This window comes from Lonchura striata, chromosome 6, assembly GCF_046129695.1.
Source record: "Lonchura striata isolate bLonStr1 chromosome 6, bLonStr1.mat, whole genome shotgun sequence".
NCBI classification, from domain to species: Eukaryota; Metazoa; Chordata; class Aves; order Passeriformes; family Estrildidae; genus Lonchura; species Lonchura striata.
Genome location: NC_134608.1, coordinates 9,145,605 through 9,168,697, shown reverse-complemented (window position 1 = coordinate 9,168,697; position 23,093 = coordinate 9,145,605). Strand labels below are relative to the sequence as shown.

General features: G+C 42.2%; 1 long non-coding RNA gene across 1 annotated transcript in view; it reads right to left on the bottom strand.

The window, feature by feature from the left end:
- Positions 1–7,759: 7,759 nt before the first annotated feature.
- LOC144246380 (uncharacterized) overlaps positions 7,760–23,093 on the bottom strand; it is a 53,845-nt gene continuing 38,511 nt past the window's right edge. The window contains exon 3 of the long non-coding RNA XR_013340087.1: positions 7,760–7,788. This is a non-coding gene — a long non-coding RNA (uncharacterized LOC144246380). The remainder of the gene's footprint in view (positions 7,789–23,093) is intronic.

The following is a 23,093-nucleotide window of genomic DNA, read 5'->3' as shown; positions in this document are numbered from 1 at the left end:
GTGGATAGTGAACTAAGGTATTAAACTATCAACCCACCATCAAAAAGTTAACTCCTCTTCTGTTTTAAAATGTCCACAATTGAGAGGTTCCCTCCAAATGCTGTCCTGGCTTGGTGAGTCCCCACACATGGGGATAAGGATGATTAATGCAACTTAGCAGAACTTTGTTCAGCTTTCAGTCACCACAGGATTTGGTCCAAGGAGATTGCAGTTTTGCATTGTAAGCAAAAGAAACCACCAAATAAAAGCAATCAGAGCACTAAGCTCATATTTATTTAATATAGTCATGGGTTTTAAGAGATGATTTTATTTCCAAGAGCTGAGTTAAGGGAAGATGGGAACAGTTTTAATGTAGTGATTGCCTGGATTTGGGGTGTCTTCATGCTGACAGGGGTATAAAAAGAAGGTCAAGACTTTGAGATTTAAAGATATAGGGAGAAGAACTAGAGCATAACGAGCTGGAAAGATGATCTATTAAAGAGAGCAGGGGACTTGTATAAAACTGTCACTTCTGTCAGAGAAGGATAGTGCACATGGCTGAACAAAACCTGCAACACTCTGAACAGTTCCTATACCCAATAAGGTCACCATTAATGAACAAACAGCGTTTCAGTGATGCAGGAAATAAATATCTCATGCTTTCTTTAAGGTGGAAGGCCTTAGCTCCTCACTATTAACAGCCTCTGTGGCAAGCTGTGCTCCTTTGTTTACTTAGCTCTCCCATGAATCCCAAACATCAAGTGATTCAATATTGCCTTATCCAGTGAGTAATCCTGTATAAAGTACATACAAACAGGCTGATTTTTCAGATGGAGCCACACAATAGTTCCTTTTTAATTGCATTTGACATTACTGGTAGTGTTCTGTGCAGCTCCATGCACAACACACATTTAATTGTACCTGTGTGGTAGTGATAACACTACAGCACGGTAATTTTCTGTATTTGTAGCGTGTGGGAGACAATTCATCCTGTGTATTTCAATGCAGATTATTAACTGGGAAGATTTGGTAACTGGAACCTCCTTTATTAAAGTTATTGGCTGCCCTGTAGCAACGGAAATAAATTGTGATAATAGCCAGAACAAATTAGCTTGTGTATGAATTAGCCCTTAAATGAGAAGAGGAGGGGGAACTAACCTTCTCTTGGTACATAAAATGCCTTTATTAAGGAAATATGAGAATATTGACAAATAAAGTAAACTTCCCTAAGAAAAGAAATTTTATCTTTCCAGACACCTGAAAAGAACAACTTCAGGGTTGAGTTCTGATTTAAGCTTCATGGACAGGCACTGTGGGAGACTAGGGGCACTTCCACTTCAGACAACCTGTACCCCCAAGGGCAGTGCAGGTCAGGGCTCTGCCTTGGGAAAAACTGGCCTTCAGGCTGGAAGAAATGAGGAAAGTCTTGCAAAGACAGTTCTGGAAGCAGTATAACCATGTCAGTTAGTGACTGAAGCTGAGTAAAATCACCAACACTCTCAGCCCTAAGCTGAGCACACCTCTGAGTGATGTAAATAGAAATACCACTCAGTGGTAGGCAGAGGATCTCTATGTTTTACTATTTATTGTAAAAATTGCAATTAAATTTAAATCCATTGTAGCTTAGGTCAGCCAGAACTAACTTCATTTTAACACCATCACTGACTTTTGATCAGTTTGTTAGGGGTGCTGCTGTATCTCTTCAGAGATTTTGGGCATCTTGTGAGCTCCCTTGAGGCTGATGAAAAGATCCCTAGGGAATGTCTCATGGAACTCAGCACAGGGATTGAGGGCTACTCTAGGCTCTCCATCCTGCAAGGCTCTCCATCATTATTGCAAATCCAGAGGCCTTGGGTTACATGCCTATGGCACACTGCTGAACTTCAGGCACATCTCAGACACCATATCAGAGAATCACAGAGTTAACAAAGCTGGAAAACCTCTTTGAGATCATCAAATACAACCTACGACCTCCCTGGGCAGCCCATTCCAATGCCCAATCCCTCTTTCTGTGAAGAATTTTTTCCTAATGCCAGCCTAAACTGGTCTCCAAACTGGCAGTAAGATGAAGCCATCAGACTGCTGCTCTCCTGGCTGCAAGAGGCTGTGAATACACACAAATATCAGGTGCTCTGATCCAGGTTGCACAGGAAAATACCAAAGGATCAATCTAAACCCCACCATAATCAAAGCAGGATATACTACTTTTTTTGCCTTGCACACAGCTGAGGTTCAGAATCAATTCTGACACTGCTGAGTTAGTCCACATGTTTTCACTATTGTATGAGTGCAGTATCACTGAGCAGTTTCTCATGGCTCAGGAGCACAATAATAGGAGAGATTTTTGTGTTAGTCATCTCATCTTATTTCTTACATTCTTTTTGGGATTTTTTTTCAATTTAAATAAACTATTTGTGCCTAATTTCAGAAAATATCAATCAGGTTGTGAGATTTTTTTAGTATTTCAAGGAACAGGGGATTATATTGGAAGTTTATAGCTAGATTTTGCAAGAAGGCTCCTGCCCAGCCAATTGAGACTCTTTTTTTCCTGAGCTTCTGAAAATGTCCTTTCAGGAAATCACAAGATCTGTGATTTTCCTTGGGCTGTTTTGAGAAAATCTGCCAATGACAACACAAAACAAGCTTCAAAGAATGACCCCTGAAAGGATTTAGCTGGGTTGATTAGAGAGGAATCTCCAGAGCTTCCTCTAATACACCATCATTATGCAACACAGGATAGTCCAGCCAGAAGATACTGATATCTAAGGTTATAGGGGGAGCCTGATGTAAGTCTGTTATTTTCAACATTGCAAATATCAGCAGATACCCATCTGAAATCTGTTCAATGCTTCCCAGCACCAGACACAGTATAATCACATAGTAAGGGACATTCCATAGGGCAAACAACAAAATAAATCCCCAAAAATCTGCCAGAGCATAAAAATACCCAGGGGAGGTCATCTGACATTTGGGCAATGACAACCAGAACAGGGATGGAACCCCAGGCTCAAGTACCCCTCATTTGTAGAGTCAATCAAACAAGACTTTGCTGCTTCCCACTGACCCGGGGAGGATTGTGAATCCAGAATGAGACAGAGAAATCTCTATGCAGAAAAAGAAGATATTGGCAGGGCACCTTTACCAGCAGCCTAGGAGGCCAAAAAGTCAGTCTCACTGATCTGCCTGCTGCTCCCCTCAGAAAACAAAGGAATGCTTCATCTCTACTCATCACCTCATCCAGCAAAGCTCATTTCAATTTCATGCATCACCCATTTTTCTTAAAGAAAAGATAAAAATCTTGGTCTTTTTTTTCCCTCCCCCTCATTTTTTCTTCCTCTCCAAAAGATTTAGGAATAATGTTTAAGTGGTGCTTTTTTAATTTCAGAATTGGTTCGTTGGAGTGAATTTCAGCTTGCTCAGTCTAGGGGAAAATCCACAAACAAGTGAAATTAGTTTTCTGAATGGTAAGAACAGAAAGGAATTGTTTAGTACAATAATGCAAATGCTCAAATTTTAATCAGAAGAACAAAACAGAAAAGGAAACTGGTATCAGAGTGCTTTTGTGTCACTGAGGTGGGTCAGAAGGATGTTCTGAGTCATTGTCTACAGCTCCTTTTTGAGGTACAAATGATCCTCTGATATAACACAGTTCTACTTTTTTTTTTCATCTGCCCACAATTGCTTCCCTTTAAAATAGAGGTACTGGGGTATTTTATGGTAGGAGGGGGATTTCTGCCATTTGTCTGACATAGAAATGGTGGGAGAAAAACTATTTGTTGGGGGGAAATTTATTAGGTGGCTTGAATCACAGTTCTGAGATCAAAAAAGTTTCATTGCCTCTGAATTCTTTTGGAGGAAGCTGAAATATGGGGCCTCAGCCTTGACACAAATATCAACACCTTTTGTGCTTCCTTTCACCAAATAGGTGCAAAACAAGGCAAAAAGAGGAGAGTTCAGAATATCAAACATCTCGTGTTGAGACAATGAGGAACGGCAGGAATTCCTGGACTTCCAGTATTCAGTAGAAATTTCTCAGTGGCTGAAATTGTTAGTAGTGAAAATAAATGCATTCATTAGTGAGTGAGAGCAGTTAAAGAAGTCACCCCAAAACAACTCTAAACTAAAGGAAAAGCAAGGAAACAATATTGTTATAAGAATATGTAAAACACTGCAGCTTAGGCCTAGCTTACACATCACAATGTCACCATTGTGTGTATTTCTGCTATAATTCATGTCAACATCAGTAAGTGAGAATCCAGCTGACAAAGGAAACATTATTTTTTGAACAGAAATCGCTGCCCAGCAGTGTATGCTGGATGATGTCAGAAACCTACAGTTTGCACCAGTATATACTGTACCTCTTAAGTGATAATTTTCTTTGCATGATCAGTTTGGACATTTTATTAAAAATGCATTAATTTTTAAAATAGGGTATTAAAAAAGTTAATAGCATGCCACAGACAACAGCATTTACTGGTAATAAGAGGAAAGGAAGGGCAGTCATGCAGAGAAAATGTCTACAGGAAACAGAAATTCAAAGGAATGAGTACACTGATTTAGCTGGCTTCAGCATCATTTCTCATTAAAAGTGTTTCTTTTTCACTGTCAGGCCAGTTCACACCCTTTTCTCCTACCACACCTGCCTCTTCTGGCTGGACTAAGATGGCAGCTACATGGCAGACTTAAAAAAAAAAAAAATAATAAAAGACTGCAGACTTGAGGAACAGATCCAACAAGGGATAATGGAGATTGCCTACTTCGCTGGGCTTTGCTGTGTGCAACAGAGCAGACATCCTCTCTTAGGTTTAAAAGTTACAAATTCCCTGACAGAACTAGGAGGGGTGATTTCCACAGGGTGTGGATCTGACAGTCCATTCTGCTCCTCTCCCGTGGCAGGGCAAAGGGAGGATTAAACTCCAAATCTCCTAGCAGCTTTTAAAACAAGGAAGGAATAATCTCAGGGATGAGGGGCATTAAGTCCTTCAAAACCCCAAGTCTGCCAGGCTGAAGGTGCCAGGGGAGGCTGATGACACCTCAGTCACCTGCTGGAGCCCAGCTGCAGTCAGTAAATCATTCTTATCTTACAGACATCAGGCAGCCTCTGTGAAGTGAGCAGGTCTCTTTCAGGGTCCCAGTGGGCAAATATTCACCCTGCAAAAGGGCTGGTGTAGTTGGTGCTAATTGTCAGTGTCAGCAGAGGCCATGAGATGCTCACTGGGTGTCAGGGCTGAAGGAGGTGGGCAGAAAATCCCAGTGAATGCTCAGTGCCCTGCAGCAGATACTGGCTGGGCAAACCTCAGCTACCAACCCACAGGCTGCCAATTCTGCAATAAATGATCAGATAAATAATGTACAACTAAAAATGAAAAGTCCCAGGCTGCTTTTGAGCTCTACACGAGGCCTATAATGGCAGAAGAGTTTCACCAAAGCCATTGCCTCGTGAGTGCATGAAATGCTATTGAGTTAAACAGTACCATGGAAAATCCAAGACTTTCTGACCAAAGTGTAAGCTTCTTCCAGGATTTGGGACAAAGTACTAATTTAAAAAGCAAAATCAGAATGGCCTCCTGTGGGCACAAGCATTTCCCCCTGTTACTTCATCCCATCAGTTTTGAAATATAGGAAAATAATGTTAGGGGCTCTGACCTGCTAAGGCTGGAAGGATGCTTATTATGAGTGACATGAGATAAATGGGAGACAAATAGAAAATTCACATGGGGTATAACAGTAAATAAGGCCTACTGAACATAGGGTGAGCTAGCCTGTCAGACACAGAACTGCCTCCTTCTCTCCTGCTGAATGGAGCAAAGGGACAATATCTATGACAATTCTATATGATTATGGTGTTCTTCTACCCCCATCTAACACCAGCTGCCATGCCAGTACAGCCCCAAATCCAGCACAAGCAGCTTCCATGCTGTGTCCCTTTGCTGACAGAATCAGCTCTGCCTTGCTGAGGGGAAATCAAGTGTGGTTTTTCAGGCTCTGGTCCCATTCAGTCCTTGCAAGAGCATCATTGTCTGTAAGGGGTGCCAGTCTGTCTAGAAGAGGTGTCTTTCACAGAGGTGTTAAATTGTCATAATTTTTGAAAGGTATCAAAGTCATTATCAGAGTGCAGCTGACTATTATCAGCATAGACTAGAGGTGCATAATGACACCCTGGAGCAAGATAGAACTTAGATCTCTCCAATAAATAATGCAGTTTAATTTTATAGGTTCCCTCCACTTGCCTTTGGCCATGTGTCTTGCTGGCTGGGGCATTTTGGAAATGGTTTATATGAGTGTGTAGATGATTCTCAGGTGGCAGAGGCAGCAGCATTGCATTTCCACAGTGGGCACTGCATGGCCACAGTGTATGGCTGGGTTAGGGAAAGAACATCACAGATTTGCCTGTGCTCTAACCTGGGCTTGCTGTTTGCTGAAACATTTCAAATCCATGAGAGCAGTGGGCAAGTTTGTCCTAAAAGGTGATGGGATACCAGCTGGCATCATAAAACTGCTCCTTACCAGCCTGACAGCAAAGTCATCTGGCTCTCATTCACATTAATTAGGGCTCTTTTTAGCTATTAAAAGCAAGGCTCCACATCAAGTGGGATCCTAATGGTGTGCAAATTCTATTTCCACTTCCACCAAAAACATGCTCTGTGTTTTGGTCAGAGACCAAAGTAGGGGCAGACACTGGTTTATCCCCCCTCCCCCTGCCTCAGCTCCATGCCCTTCACACATAAGGGTTTGTCTTTGTACACTAAGCCATGAGGTGCAGAACTGATAAAATATTCAGGAGGATTTTCAGTGACCTCTGCTGTAGGACTCCCCTTCACCAAGGTAACACAGGTTCAGAAAGGAAGAGTGAAAGAAAAATCAGTTTTAATGATCAGCTTTTCTGTTCAGCCAAATAAATGTAATTAGTTAATGCTCCTTTGAATGGGGAAATGCCCCTGTCTGTACAAATACAGTGTTTAGGTGTCCTGGACTCTCTGTTCACAGTTGTGAAGGAATGAGAAAATGCAGAAGGCTTTACCACTGCTTTTGCAACTGCTGAGGAACAAATGGAAATCAGTTAAGGAGCCAACTCAGTGTGCTGGGCTTTAAGAAGGATCAGGATGCTGAAGGAAAAAAATGTTGCAAAACCCAGCAGGGCTTTCAGTCTGCTGGAATAAACCATTATTTTGTTTGCTTGTTTATTTTGATGGGCTTAGAAACTGTTCTCTTCCTCTTCCTTCAGGGAGGAAAGCTTCTTCTCATGACACTCAGCTGGAGAACATACAGAAATTTAGCTATAGGGGGCTCAGTTTGTTACCTTCCAGGAAGGCTTTGCTGGGAAAGTAGATTTTGGGCTTTTTTTCTGCCAATGACTGCTAAGAGACACACAACAGTTTGTACCTGCCAGCATAGGCAGTCCTTTTTCTTAACTGCCCTGCTGCTCCCCACTCCTATTTCACAGTGTCAGGCACTGTGAGCACTTTAATCTGTTAAAAGGGCTCTTTTTCCCTTTTAACACTAAACCCATGTTTTATTTATCAGTCTTTGATATAGAAACACTTAAAAGGCATAACACGTTTCCTAAGATGGATGACTTCTGCGTGGCTGTTGTGCCTCTGTGTGTGAGCACACAGGTGTTGTTGTCACTGCTGCCTGTCCAAAGGAAAGCATCTTTATGAAGAAACACTGTGGCATGTGGTCCAGGACTCCTGCTCTCTAACAGCAGCTCTCTGAGCACAGAGACTTATCAAGGGTCAGGTTCAGCTCTCACTGAACTCAATGGGAGTCTCTGCCTTGGCTTCAGTAGGATTTTTTCTCCAGGTCCCGCTGAAAGAGAGAGAAACAGTGGTGAAAAAAAAAAAAATTAAAAACTGAATTTTGTTTATGGGATGTTTCAAAGCCATATGAAACTAGTTAAATTTATTATTTCCAGCTGATAGTATGAATTTTGGTCAGGGGTTACAGAAACTTAATTTGCTAGCTAGTGAAATTGAATCCCCCTCATTCCCCTGGCGTGTTCAGTGTTTCTTTGGGGCGAGTATATTCCAGCCCCACAAGCTGCTCCTGTCCTCCAGCCTGCTTGGCAAAGGCAGGAGCTTTCTGTGGCTGTCAAGAGAATCCCTGGATGTCCCCCTTCTTCTTTGCAGAGCAGAGAGCTCCATGCTGTGCCTCACATGAAAGGCCTCACTGGCTCCAGAAGTCGCTCAGTGATGATCCAAGGGCAGCCAAAAGCAGCTCTTTGACTCTCCAAGAGCTGCAGGGCACAGCTTGCAGCATGTGCAAGTTGCTGTTGCAGAGGAGGAGAGCCTCTCATGCTGCTGAGGCAGGAACACAAGCCCAGAGCAGATCCAGGACCTGCCCAGCACCTGCAGCAGCCCTGCCTGCAGTGCAGATCTCACCTGTGCTGTGTTCCACACACATCCACCCCATGTGCATTCACACATTGCACACACCTGGACCCTGCAGCAGGATCTTCCCTGGCTTTGCAACACCCTGATCCGCACATAATTAGTGCTTAGTTATGGTCTGGAAAAGATAAAATACATACTTCTTCATAAACTGAGGGGACAGGATGTCTGTTCCATCACAGGCTGGCCCTGCCACAAAGAAATCCAGAGTGGAGCCTGTCCCTGGGGCCACAGAGGACCAGAGCCTCTCCAGGGAGCAGCTGGGAGGAGGAGGTGAGTTTTGTTTCTCCAGCTGAGGTCCCGGGGGCAGGGGCAATGACAATCCTCTCACACCTTCTCCTCTCAGGGTGGCCAACCAGGGTTCCACATGCACAGACAGAAGGGCCATTATTGTGCTGCTCTGAGCTTTTCCAGGTAAGAGTGAGCTCCTGTCTGATCTGCTCTGAACCAGGAGAGTTTGGGACTCGGGCATCACTCTGCTCACTCTTTACAGTCAGTTCAGGATGGGTGATCAGTTCTCCCTGGAAGCAAAGGGGGTTAGATAGCATCTCCTAAAGGGGTGCCATCAGGAGCACTCCAGCCACATTATGTGTGGATTCAGTCCTTGCAGGAGCTCATTTCCTGTCTAACAATCTAACAAAGCCCTTCACTGCATGCAGGAATGTGTGAGCAAATCCCAGAATTACAGGAGCAGGGACAACAAGCCCCACATTCTCAAAAATTAAGAAAGTGCCAGGTAAGAAAAAGCACTGGAGGGACCCAGATACTCATTTACTGAGGTCGTCCTGTGGGAAAAAAATGGCAAACAAATTCTCTTGCCCTTCAAACACAAACAAGACTGGCTCATACCAACCACTGTGCCCCAATTACTAAATCCAGCATATTTTAAATATCCAGGAAGAAAATTGCTGTGCTATCCACTGAATCTTGTATTGTATTTTGTTACCATTGTCCTTATTTGTAGCTTTTTCTCCTGTGTCATATCTGAAAGCCTTGGGCTTAGGACTGCATTGAAACAGGAGTTCCCTGAGGCTGGGGTGCCCCCTTGCTAGCTCAACAGGCACTCAGTGCTGCCAGCCTGGCAGCTGCCTCAGGGGCTGTCAGATGGGCAGGAGGATGGTGAGATATCTGGGCACCCTTGAAGTCCTGATGGCTATTTCACTCCCAGTTCACTGTGAAGGAGTTGTTAATGTTTAGTTGCTTAAAGAGAAAATTCTATCCAAAAGCCTCAGATGATCCAAGCAGACTGTGCATTGGTCCCATCCCCAGCATCAGAGTGATATTTTTCCTCTGAAAATATGGCTTTTGCTCAACAGACATTGCTCCATTACGTAATCCTGTCAATCAGCTGCCAATCACATCCTATGGTAATTGGGTGCCAAATACAATACTAAGATTAAAGAGCTGCCAAATAGGACCCTCTGTTCTCACCATCTCTAAACCTCATCTTCCTTTTCTCCTCCTCTTTGTCTGCTCTTGATGTGCAGTTTGTGCTTTCCTAACAGGGTCTCTGTGGTGGATGATTCCCTGCTCAGTGTCCTGCAGTTATTGGGACACCACTGAGGCTGAAATTGTCTGAAATTAATTTTCAGAGAAATGCTAACCAAAGAAACTGTACTTTTTGTTGTTTTGTTTTGTCTTATTTCATTTGGAGTCTCTTGTTACACCCTCCATTTGCCATGGCTGCTGTCCAAGCTCTCTGACAAGCCAGTAACACAAGGACAAGATGGCACCAAGGATCTTCCAACCTGTTATTCTTCCTCCAACAGCAGCAGACAATTAAGGAAAAGCTATAGGAAGCAGAGGAAATAGAGGAATTCTTCCAGCAGTCTGTTGCTCAAGGACTTGCTGGAAGAAACATCTAGAATATTGTAATTGCCCCTTATAGACTTCCTACATCAACTCTGTTGCTCCCAGTTTGAACTCATGTACAATTTTTACAGTTTTGGCCTCCACAACATCCTGTGTCAAAAGTTCCTCAGTGTAATTAGTGCAGGGTGTGTAAAGTCCTCCTTTGTGTTTGGGTTAACCTCTCTCTTTGGGCATTTCCACCCACTGCCTCCTTGAATGTTATACAATTAAAAGTACTTTCATTCCCATTCCTCTTTCTCTATTCCTGGACCTAGCACCTGTTGTTTCAGTTATCAAAAACCACGGAAATGTTTTTGGTTTTTTTTTTTTTTTTCCCTGATTATTTCCACATGCTGCAGGTTGAAAACACTGAAATGTTTCCATATTCTAAGGGTTATAAATAACCTTCTTGGAAAATTCTCCCTGTGGTGATTTGAGCCCAGCCAAAGCAGAAGAGAAATGAGACTTATCACTTCATGGGAAATCCTACTATTTTGACTTCTTTTCCAGTTTGAAAAAACAGAACAGGTGTAATTTTTGCCAAAATTAAACCCAAAGTGACTTTGGAGAGCTCCATGTTACTGCGTTCCAAGTAAGCAAACATGTCCAATTGCACAAAAGTTGAAAAACAAACCCTGCCTTTCAAATCTCACAGTGAAAATCAGGGGGAAAAAAGAAAAAAAATATTAAAAAAGGAGAAAAAAGTCTTAGTGCCAAATACTATAATGTGAAATTTGGTGTTTTGACAACATTTTGGGAATCTTGCCTCTGAAATGAAGTTTCATCCCCTCTAAATAAAAATCAGGCAACATTCACAAAATATAGCTATTTTGAAGGAAACCATGCTGGTAAAATCTTTCTCATGAGGTGGCACATCTTGCATAGGTAAATCTTTGAAAGGAGAAAAGTGACTGGGATTTTATCCATGACTCTGCCCTGCTGGAAAGGGCTGGATTGACAGGCTGGGTGTCAGCTGGGTCCCAGACTCCTGCTGCGGATGAACCTGAGTTCTCCGTGCCCGGAGCTTGCAGGAGCCATGGCCAGAGGGGCTCCTGGGCCAGGGCAGCTCTCTGCTTGATGCTAGCTCAGATCTGCCCTCATGGCCCACCAGAAACCCCAGCCAGCTGCCCAAGGCTGGTGTCCTCTGGAAATCAGATGGTTGGTGGCTCCCCAGAGCCAGGAGCCATGTGCACCATGGGACTGGGAGAAGAGGGAGGTATTCTGCAATGGAGAAGCATTTCCAGGGCCACAGAGGCTGATTTCCTCCATGGCCCAGCAGCTGGGCCACGCTCACAAGCAGGCACGATGCCATCCTGACAGGTGGACTGAAGTGTAGGTAGCCAAAAGGTCACATATGTGCACAAAAGACATTTGTTGAAAGCAGATGCTGCGAGCCAGGAATAAGAAATAGTCTGGAGCTCCCACACATCATTAATACAGCATAATCCCCACCACTGGATTAGCAACAAAGATAAACATGGGGCTGTGGTATGTAAAATACAGTTTTCCTGCTTATAGACCAGAGTATTAGTTGAAATTCTTTTTTTTTCCCCTTTTGTTTTTCTTCTATTGAATGGGTAAAAAGGGGCTTCCCATATCTGCTAACCTATTTTGAGAGCTGTGTGTGTCATAAGGGTAGGGAAAAAACCCAACACAACCCAGACGTGTTTCACAGCTTTGGATGTGGATGTGAATACAGAATAATATGATATTAATGTAATGCAATTAAGAGAAAGCTGATGTTATTGTTTGAGACAGACATTATTTCCCCATAGAAGAATAAATCAATTGCAATTATTGCACTTTCTGTAAGAATTTGCACATTTTACTCTAGGTCAAGTCTATCACTGAAATGAGGTACTACTATATTTTAGCTAGCCTGAACAAAGGGCAGAGGCAGTGACAGGTACAACATGTAAGCAATCACACTGCATGAGTAACAGTTCAAAAGCTAATGAGGGACAACCTAGACCAAAAATCTCTCCTGAGTCTTTGCATTCTTTAAAACGAAACTAAAATAAAACCCAGTCAGAAGACAGACAGATAGATAGATAGATAGATAGATAGATAGATAGATAGATAGATGATAGATAGATAGATAGATAGATAGATAGATAGATAGATATAGATACATGATAGATAGATGCAAGAAAAGAGGTCAGCCTCTCTCTGTTTTTCCACCAGATCAGCAGTAACACAAATCCTCTTCTGCAGCTATTTATTGCCACCAGTCTTTGACATGGTCACACTTTGACCCCTGCACCTGTAATGTGATACACAGGAGAAACAAAAGCATGAAGGGAAAGGGCTCAGCTTCCTCTCCTTAATTACTCCACGCAAAACAAAAGCCACCCAAGGAGTTTTTTGGAAAGGAAAACAGCTCTGAGCACCCTTGCAGTTGCTGTGTAAATGGGGTGTAAGTAAAATTCCCCACCTGGAACAGTGCCAGGGGACACAATTGTCACCAGCACTCCCCTCCTGTCTCCAATGTGGAAACAGAAATGCTCTTATCCCATTTGGGCACCAAAATTCTTCACTATATGAATAGTTGGTGAGAGGGGAGAGCTGGAGGCACCTTCAGGCAGCCAAGGCCAGGTGGAGACTTGGAGGAGAGGCAGGGGGGTGATGCAAAATGACTGCAAGCCCTCTGTCTGTGAGCCAGATAAAATCAAAGTGTGCTTGGACCAGTCTGCAAGCCAGGCTTGCCAAGAGAGGGTATGCCTCAGCTGTGCTTTCTTAACAGATTTCTTAAAAAAGAGATTTTAGGCACTGGTGTCACATTTACTTCCCTGCAAATTACTTGTATCTAAAACCTGGTTACTGCGGATTTTTGATTGCACAGACCTTGTGTGCCCACAAGATTATTTCAAGATGAATGTGAAGAACATCATTAAGCTTAAAGCAGTGGGATTCCCTGTGCTGTGTCGTGGCTGTGTGTGTGCAAGCCTGAAGCACAGATGGTGCCCTGGGGCACCTCTGGCATCCCACCAGGCATGGGTGGGCTCCTGCCTGTGATGCAGGCAGGCACCACAGGTCTCAGCTGGGAGGCAGCAGGTTTCCAACACATGGAGACAGGTGTGGCAGCTGCTGCCTCCCAGCTCAGACCAGCCCCAGGATGGTTCTTCTCCAGTCTAGTGAGAGATGTGAGAGGATTGAAGCTGGGCTTTTATGGCTTGATGCTGGACAAGGGTGGAGGAGAGCTGCTCACAGAGCTAAGGAGCAGGTCCCTTGCTGCCTCCCAGCTGTGCACTGCAGCTTTTCTGTGGGAAAGGCCCATGGAAGAGCCTCCTTCTCCCCTGTGGCTGCCAAACACAGCCCAGAGGAGACACTGAACCTTTCATGGCTTGAGATCACACTCTGGACTGAAAGCAGGTCTAACACAGCTCATCTCCACTATGTAAATGAATATGAGCAAGTGTGGGGCTAAGCTTAATATAAATACCTGATATTAACAAGTTAATTTGCTAAGAATTGTAGAATACACTGTTTGTATCTTATGCTTGAAAATTTCCTTTGCATTTTATTTGAATACTTGCTGGTGTACCTCTATACTACTGCAGTATCTTCAGCACTAGTATGTGTTGGGGTTTTTTCAATAAACATCAAACAGCTCAAAGATCATATTTTTCATTCAGTCAGAGAACAGAAAGTCCTAAGTCATCCCTGTTGTGCTTTTTTCACATTAAAGAGCAGTAACTAAGAACAACAGGAGCTAAACTGTTCCATGTTTTCATGTCCCTCTAGCGACATGTTACAGGAATGGCCTTAATTGACACTGTCCTACACAAAAAGCAGGCTTTCAAGAGACACAAAACCATGCAGACACCTCACTCCACTGAATATTTTCTCCAAGGCTTCATTCTTCTGCAAGAATTTCACAGAAATCATTGGAAGTATATTAGTGACAAGAAATCCCTTACGTGGTTGAACAGGGAAAATCTCCCAAGATTATGTCCTTTTGATTCAAATGTATAAAAACAAACAGCTAGAGGGATATCCTTTTAATATTTTTCACAACTTTCCATTGCCTTCGCAGCACACTTTTAAAATCTATCAGGATTTCAGTTGTCTCCTGACAATTAAAAAAAAATTTAATTACTTTTAAAAGCCCAAGTCATTCCCCAGTGCTCAGAGCTCCCCAGGAGGATCTGTCTGTGACAGACACCCCAACAAGCACATGGCTGATGGCTGAGGTTGGGTTTTAAAGGATACACTCTGATGGAGGAGCTGGACTGAAGGCATCTCTTTTCTGTCAATGTGCAAACAAGCTGATTCCCCTGGTGCCTGCCTGGAGGGGGAGATGCCCTTGTCCCAGTGAGGAGATGAGGTTCATGCTGCTCCCAGAGCTTAAAGGGAGCCTGTGTGCTGCAGAAATTCTCCTGGCCAAAGCAGGACTGCCCTATGACCCAATCATCCTGCACCCATGCCCATGTCCAGCCACCACTGCATGTTCGAACCCCTACACACACACACTCCCCTCCATTAAATTTTTTTTAAGAGGTTTATTTGTGACTATCACATCATACACCTCTACCCATCCCCACAGTATCTACACCATCCATGGTCAGGCCAGTGGCATTGCCCTGAGGGAATTACAGCTCCCCACAGGATGTACCCAATATTATGTTGGCCCTATCCACATTTTATCCACCTCTTCCAAACGCTGTTTTAGCATCCAAAGTCAGCATGCAAGGACTAGTTCTTCCCCACCACTGCAGACAGACAACAGGCAAAAAGGGAGAAATTTTCCCTCCTGCTGACTCTGCCTGTGTCAAAACAGGGGAAAGAGGAAAAGGAAAGTGTGATCTGCAATGATCTATTTCAGACTGTCCCGGCTGAGAATCCAAACTTGAATGCTTTGCAAAACAAGCTTTTATCTTAACAAGCTTTATCTCTTGACTCTATCATATTGGCCTTTATAAATATTTCATGCATTCTCCCTTGTCTCCACTCCTTCCCCCATTTATTTGTTAAAGAGAATTTATTAAAACTGTGAAAAATGCATTTGAGGAGCATTTATTTTAAATACTTACAGGATAATGTAGTCAAAAACGTGTTTTAAAGATTTAGCAGAATCAAACATCCAAGATTAAAGCAAGCAGAGAACCAATTAACTATGTTACACAGTAACAGGGTAGTCAATAAGTCATAAAACCATCAAGTTGTCTTGGTGGTGAAATGTTTTTAATCATAACTAGATAAAAGCTATTCTGAAGACATGTACTATGCATTGAAAGTATCTTTAATGCACACATGTTTTAACTCTGCTTTTTAAGGTACAGAGTTTAAGGTCAGTTTGTAATAGCAGGAAGTCCTCCTTATAAAAAATTCATACATATAAATTTTTCAGTTATATCAACAAAATGGGGAAAGGCCTCAGCAGTGCAGAAAAGGTAAATACTGTCAGACAGAACACACTATAAACAGTCTTTCACCTTATTTGAACTGATCTGACTCTAAAATTTATATTGTAAGCTTCTTTACTAAATATACATTTGAACACAGGCTTTTCTTGCCTAAAATATGATCTTATAGAGACCAAAATCTGGGCCAGTAGCAACTTTGTCACTGAGATTAAACTTGAAGTGTTTTCAGTTCTGCATGTCTGCAACTGGTGGGTGACAGGACTTCCAGATGAGAAGGTATCTTTTGTACTTTGCACACATCAAACTCTGGGTCCCACTGTTCTTTTATTTGCCGCCTAAATGCAGCACAGACTATCCAAGTTCCTCTTGCAGAAAACATTCCAGTAATGCAAAAGAAGAGAGGTAAAATTAGATATTCAATTTATCTCATTGCCGGAGGAGCTTTTGAACAATGAACTCCATTTTTCCGTCCATTGCACTAAAACAAAACTGCTTCTTCAAAAAAAATCTATGAAATTAAAGCAGTCCAACATTGATGGTACGAACTAGAGAATTAGATTTTCTGTACTTGAAGGAAACAATTGAGGAAGATTACAAAAGGAAGGGCAAACTCAAAGTCTTCAGCTATCATTAAAACTATTCATATCCTTAGCAAGGCAGAAAATTGGATCGCTCTCCTTCTGTTCATAATTTAATGGCTTCTGTTCAGTCACAGCCCTACCTACCTGCTTAAAAGCAAATTGTATGTAGCAGTGATGCACATTCATTACCATCCTCTCTCCAGATAATTTGACAGTTCCGTGGCATGGTGCCACAGTTGGTCGTTAGCTCTATCCCCAAGTACCAGCTCTCCTGCAAGATGCTGCAGTGACAAAGAAACTGCCTCATCTGGTCAGCATCCTCCCCAAGGGAAGTGCTCCGGGGATTTTACCGAGGGAAGCAGGAAGAGTCTCACTGTTCTTGGGTTGGTTTTGTTTGTCTGTTTATTTGGTTGGCTTTTAAAAAAGATTCAAGTATTCACAGAACGAGCAGTTAACAGGAAATAATGAAGTGTTAAAAATAACATCTCACCTTTCGATAATGAAATTGCCCCCATTTCCTCTGACCAATTTGCTGCTTCTTAACCACTTGTGATTTTCTCAGGGGACCCAGGGAACTCGGTAAAGACCTAGAGGGATGATTATCAATCCTCCATCTCCCCAGTACAAGTTTGCTGTTATCCCAGCGTGCTGCACCGCCACAGCCTTTTGCATGCTAAGAGGTTAATAGCTGATCAGTCCAACTAGAAGTTTATTATAAAATTGAAGCTAAAAGAACACAACAACAAAAAAAAGAAACAACGTCCAACTCCATAATTTTCTGCCTTATTGTTAAATGCACTGCCATTTAGACTTGATTTGAATGATTTACTGTGCATATGTTTTTTCTCTGTCTCCAAGCCCAGAATTATTTCCTATTGAGGCTATATCAGCTGCTGGTGCTTGCAGATTGTCTTTGTCCTTTCCAACCTGCAAAATATCATCTGCAGAATCCAAATCACTGTCTGCCTATTCTCTTATCTTCTACTTCTTTTACCCATCAATAGCCAAGCTGTGCTGTTCAGTAACTACAGCATATTGTAGGAAGAAACTGATAAGTACATCAAACAGCATTCACAGACTACACACAAACATGTGCCACTGACATTTTTTATTGCCTGTGACAAGGCACCCATCCCCACTCAGTCTTTCCAGATGCATAATGTAGATTTCAAATGTGTGACACTGTAGGTACTCTTTATTATAAAGAACTTATGCATATATAATCACAGCTAGAATTTGAAAATCATAGGTAGACAAAAACAGTATTTCTTTCTAGGATTACAAAAAAAAAAAAAAAAAAAAAAAAAAAAAAGGAAGATATGACTATGAAACTATAAAATGGAAGAGCTAAATTTAATATTAACTAAGGACTGATCAGATAGTATTCTGTCATTTATTTCCCCATAGCTAAGGTGTGGTAACTGGTCCTGTGTGACTTCCACATCAGTTGCCTGTAAAGTAATATCCACTTTGTGTCGAATTCACACTAGTGATCTGGCTTGTGATCCAGGTGACAAGGACTTCATACATAGTTACTGAAGATTAGTCAGAGAGGGGCAACCCTTTAAATCACCCATTTTTCATGCCCTGCTTCTTGCCATCTGAATCGATCTTTCTATTTTTCCGAACACCTGTAAATTTCCCAGTGACCACAACTCACTTAAATAGAATTTCACAAAGCTTAAGGCAAATTTTCATCTGTTGGATGAAAATTACTGCAGAAGCTGGTGAAGGTTCTGGAGCACAAATCTTATGAGGAACAACTGAGGGAGCTGGGGATGTTTTGCCTACAACTACCTGAAAGCACTGGATGATCTTAGAGGCCTTAATAATTCTAGGATTCTATGGTTCTTTAGATTGAGGCTGGATTTGTAATACAAATTTGAAGTGTCATTCACTGCATGAGAGGAAGAAAATATATTGGGCCAACTTGGACTGGTTGATTTTTTTATTCTCTCATAGGAACCCTATGAGATTTTCGTCAATCACCTATACTCTGGTCATAGTTTCCCTCTGCCAAATGGCATTTTTAATTATCCAGGTGTTGTTCTTCAGGTATTTTATAAATGAATAGGGAATCCAAGCCAAGACTACATTAAAGGTCACAATTCTAATGAGTCATTTACGTAAATCCAATCCAGCCAAATATAGGTTTTACTGCAATATATCACTTAGATGATCAATTCTATAGAAATGTATATTACAGTTCTATAGAAATGTATATTACATATCTGCATTAAGTACCCCCACTGTGGCAAGATTGGAAAAATGTGATATAGGCTTAAATATTAATTCAACATTATTGCAGATTAGGTTTCACACATGTTTTGACTATGATTTTATTTTTCACTATTATTTTACTTTGCCATATTCCCCACACATTTAAAATGTTAACTAATCTTTTGCAACTGTTAATCTGTAGTCATTTCCCTACTACTGAACCTTAAAAGGAGACTGCAAAACATGGAAAGAATTATGGAAAAAATTATGAAAATAAGGTAGAAGGTCTGGTTTTTAGGTTTGGGCTGTGACTGACAAGTGGTTCTGCTGTTCATAAAGGGAAAACATCTGTAAAGTTGTAAGCCATCAGGAATGATAACCTCTGAACTCTCACCCCATGCTGAGCTCCAGTAAATGAGTGCTCCTATCTCTCTTGCCAAGTGTAACACAATACAGATGTGAAGTTTGTACCATATGCTGTTTGTATGGCTTTGAATCTTCAAGTTAGATTGGGAGGATTCTTAAAACAGCAAATAAGGGATCAAAACAAATTAAAATTAATGGAGTGAGAGGAGTAACTATGTATTTTATGTCAGTTTTGAAAGATTAAAGATTTTTAGATAATGAAACAAAATACACACAGTTTTTTTACCAGGGCTTTCAGAAAAGATTCCATCTGGGTCTTGGAGAATTGAATAAAGTCACCAGCTTCTATTCAAGTTTGAAAAATTAAAAAAAAAAAAGCTTAAACTAGTTTTGTCTGGATAGGCAATTAATACCTGCTGTAGCTGTACTGAACGAGATAGTAATGCAGGAATTAGGAGCATGAACTATTATAGGATAATGGAATAAATCAGCCCTCAATCTCACAAGTCATACAAAGCCCTGCAGTTGTGCTCAGATGGACACATCAACTGTAGCCACAAATGCTTCTCCAGTACTTTTCCCCCCAGGCTCGAGGTTTGACAGGAAACACATTCCACAAACCTTTTAATTTAGCTAGGCTCTTTTTAATGAGAAAGGATGTTTTTAAACAGACACGCGCCCTGGTTTTCCTTCCCCTTCTAGTGCAGGCATCGGCCAAATAAATATTATCAAAGGATTAAATATCTTGTGATATTTCATCTGAGTATAGCCCAAGTGCTTTACAAACTTTAATTAATCTCCCAGTGAGAGCATCACTGATGGACTCCTTTGGCAGCAGAGGACGGGCAGAGGCAGTGGGTCCAATTGCCTCTCATGAGCAGAGCAGCAGGGCAGGCACGAGACAGCAGCAGTCCCCTGCCTGCACAGCTTTCCTGCTGCCTTTTTTCATTCAAAAATTGCATATTGCAATTTATGCAAGGCAGCAAAGCGAATGGTTTCATGCTCATGTGGCAGTGGACACTAACTCTCTCTCTGCATTTGTTGAGCCCCACAGCATCTCTGCCAGCACGGCCAAGGCAGGAGCTGTGAGTGGTTCAGCTGTGTCCAGCAGCTCCTGCAAGTTCAGCCTCTCCACCCAGCTCCCCAGGGTCTGTCTGCTCTGTCCCAGGTAGGACAGGCTTGGACAGAGCCCTTCAGTTGTGGCAAAGCAGCATGGCACAGCACGGGGCCTCTGAAGCCTGCCTTCTGATGTCTCAGACTCTTGAGTTACTTTATTTCTCTCAATGTCAAAAATCATCACCAGCCTGCCTGTGATCTCTCTGTACCTGAGACTACAAGGGTTTGGGCAGGGGTTTTTTCTTTCCTTGCCTTCTTTACAAAAATGTGTCAAAGACATAATTTATTACAATGGAACTGTGAACATACAAACCAAAACTGACATCTCCTCACTTCAAATTCCTTTGTGCCCAGAAGACAGGAGATAAAAAGGCAATTGATATGGGCAAACAAACCCATATTTTATGTCTTTTCTCCAGTCTTTCAGTCTGTAATGGGCTGTGGTCTGAAGCTCAGAGGACTTCAGACTGATTTATATGCATTTTTTAAGCAAGGCTCAGCGTTTCAGATTTGTGGCAGGACCAGCAGCCAGAGGACCTGTGCTAGGGGGTCAGGTTGTAAGCACACAACTGTGTGCTGCTCCTCCCAGGGAGCTGCTGAGTGAGATGTGGATGGGGCAGCAGGTTTGGAGCATCTCGGTGTGGAGCTGCTCACTGGGAGTTTTCTGTGATTCATTGACAAGCTGATCACCATAGAAAACAGTGTTGCTCCCAGCATATTTGTTTAGCTTGATTCATTATTGGACTTGACTCCTTTTCTTGTTTATTGTTTTGCTTGGTTGTTTTTTTTTTGTTTGTTTTTTTTTTTTTTTTGTTTTTTTGTTTTGTTTTGTTTTGTTTTGTTTTGTTTTGATGGATGTAGCTACTTTTCTGCAGAAACAGCAACCATGGCCTCTGAAACAACATAAAATGCTGCACCTACAGGAGCAGCCCTCAGCCCCAGGATCTGCTCCAGCTGGGCTGTGGCTCTCCATGAACAAGGAGATCCCAGGCAGGAGCATCTGAGCACCATTTCACAGTTGCCAGTGGAGGACTGTGCAGTTTATTCCCATGTCTAAGCAAGCTCCTAAGGTTTCTGGGGAATCACAGACCACAGGCTGGTAGAAAAGAAACTAAACTATAATGCACAGCACCAGTATTTTTCCAGCTAAATCCTGAATAATAAAGGTTAGGAAGGGGGTATTGAGTCATCCATTTTCAAGAGTCCTTGATATAGAAGTTTAATCCAAACTATGGGTATTAAAAGACTGAAATTTTAAAAACTGGTAGCTTAGGCTCTCAGGCCTCTTGGTTTTCCATCTGAAACGGAGAGACAGGTGATGCCTGGAAATGGTTGCATAAATAGATGTACCTGTGACTGATTTGTCCTGCCACACTGGTGGAGGATGGCTGTGCACATCTCAGCACAGCCTGCTGGGAAGCAAAGCTGTGGCATTGTCCTTGACTTGGGCATTTTGATGGCATTGAAGCAGAACCATTAACAATGGCACAGAGTAGGCTGCAAGCGTAGCCTAAAAACTGTCTGCATGATGGCAAAGAGTAATAAACTAGTGTTTTGATGACATTGTGGCTCTTATGTTCTTCATATCCAGTGATGCTGGGATGGTATCACAGGCTCATATAATCACAAAATGTCTTGGTGTGGAAGGGACTATAAAAATCATCTCATTTCAGCCACCTCACCATGGGTAGGGATGCCACCCACAAGGTCAGATTGGCCAAGGCTCCCATCCAGCTTGGCCTCAGATAATAGCCCTGTACCTGTTGGAGTCCAGGACATCCCTCTGGCTGCCCTGGCTTTCTTGAGACCCTGGCAGGGGTCTTGGAGACCTTGGCAAGAAGTCAAAAACATCTGTGGCTTTGATTTTAGCTCATGGAAAAAATTGGCAGCTTTGTATGAAGAATTACAAGCCACAAGGGTTTGAATAGTGTGATATTTGAATTAACATATGGTGGAAAAGTAGAAATTTGGGGGTTTTATAACATAATTCAGGGGGTCAAGATGGTGGAATTCGGGCATGTTCTGGCCTTCTTTTCCTTCTTCTTGTCCTCCATGTCTTGGTGTGATGGTGACACTTTTCTATTGGTTTAAGATGGAGATTAACAGTCTAACATAGGTGATGGGTATTGGCAAGATATTGTAAACATAGACACGTAGTTTTGAGTATATAATGTGGGAGCTGTCTGAGGCTCACAGCAGATTGCCATGGCTTCCTTTCTGGATGGATGTAGAAGGTCAGAGAAAGAATGTTATAGACAAGGGAAAATAAACAACCTTGAAAACGCAATCAGATGCATTCCAGACTCCTTCTTTGGCTGCACGGGCTGGGAAATGGACTTTTACACTGTTGGGGTCCTGACAAGCTGACCCCAACATGTACCCAGCTCCAGAGAGCCAAGCTCAGCCTCGCTGGGGCCTGGGTCCATCACCCCCATTTTGAGAGGGTTCAATGGCAACAGGAGGTCTAGGGTCTCCCTCAGTCACACATTCTACACAACTGTGCCAAACCTGAGCATCTGTTTTTGGTTGTGAGCAATAGCACCAAACTTCTGAATACTAGGGTCAGGAAGGAAACATTCTCTGATATTTCTACGCTGACACATAGATGTAAAGAAAAGCAGGCAGCTTTTTTCCTCCTCTGCAGTTGCCACAGGATTGTCCCTGTTGACAATGTGAGTGACGTTTTTGCCTGTGCAAATCTTGGCAAATGTAGCAGGAAGAAGAAAGGGTTGAGCCAAAATCCACAAGCAAGGCTGTTCTACACCTCCTCAAGTTGAGCTGGCCATACATCTCCTCAGGAAATAAAAGCAATAGCCTAGGAAGCAGCAGTATCCACAGTAACTTAACATCATATGCAGGCAAAGTGAGACAAAGCAGGATATATAAATAAAAGGGTCAATTAATAATCTTTTGTATATGCTTAGCAAAAGCTTTGCTGAATACTCTTTCAAATGAAGAATGTAATTTGGGATTTTTTTTTCTTCAATTTCAAAATTCAGGCAAGATTCTCTAAGAATTTCAGTGAATTCTCAAAGACCATTCTGAGTATTAAATGGAAAATTATAAATCCTCATGTCCAGATTAAATTCTGAGAATTATGGAATTTCAGCCAAGGTATGGTGATATTGAGTTTCACTGGATGTTTTCCAGTTTACTAAATTCTGAACAAGTCAAAAATAAAAATAAAATAAACTATCCACATTGACTGTCACCCAAGAGTAACC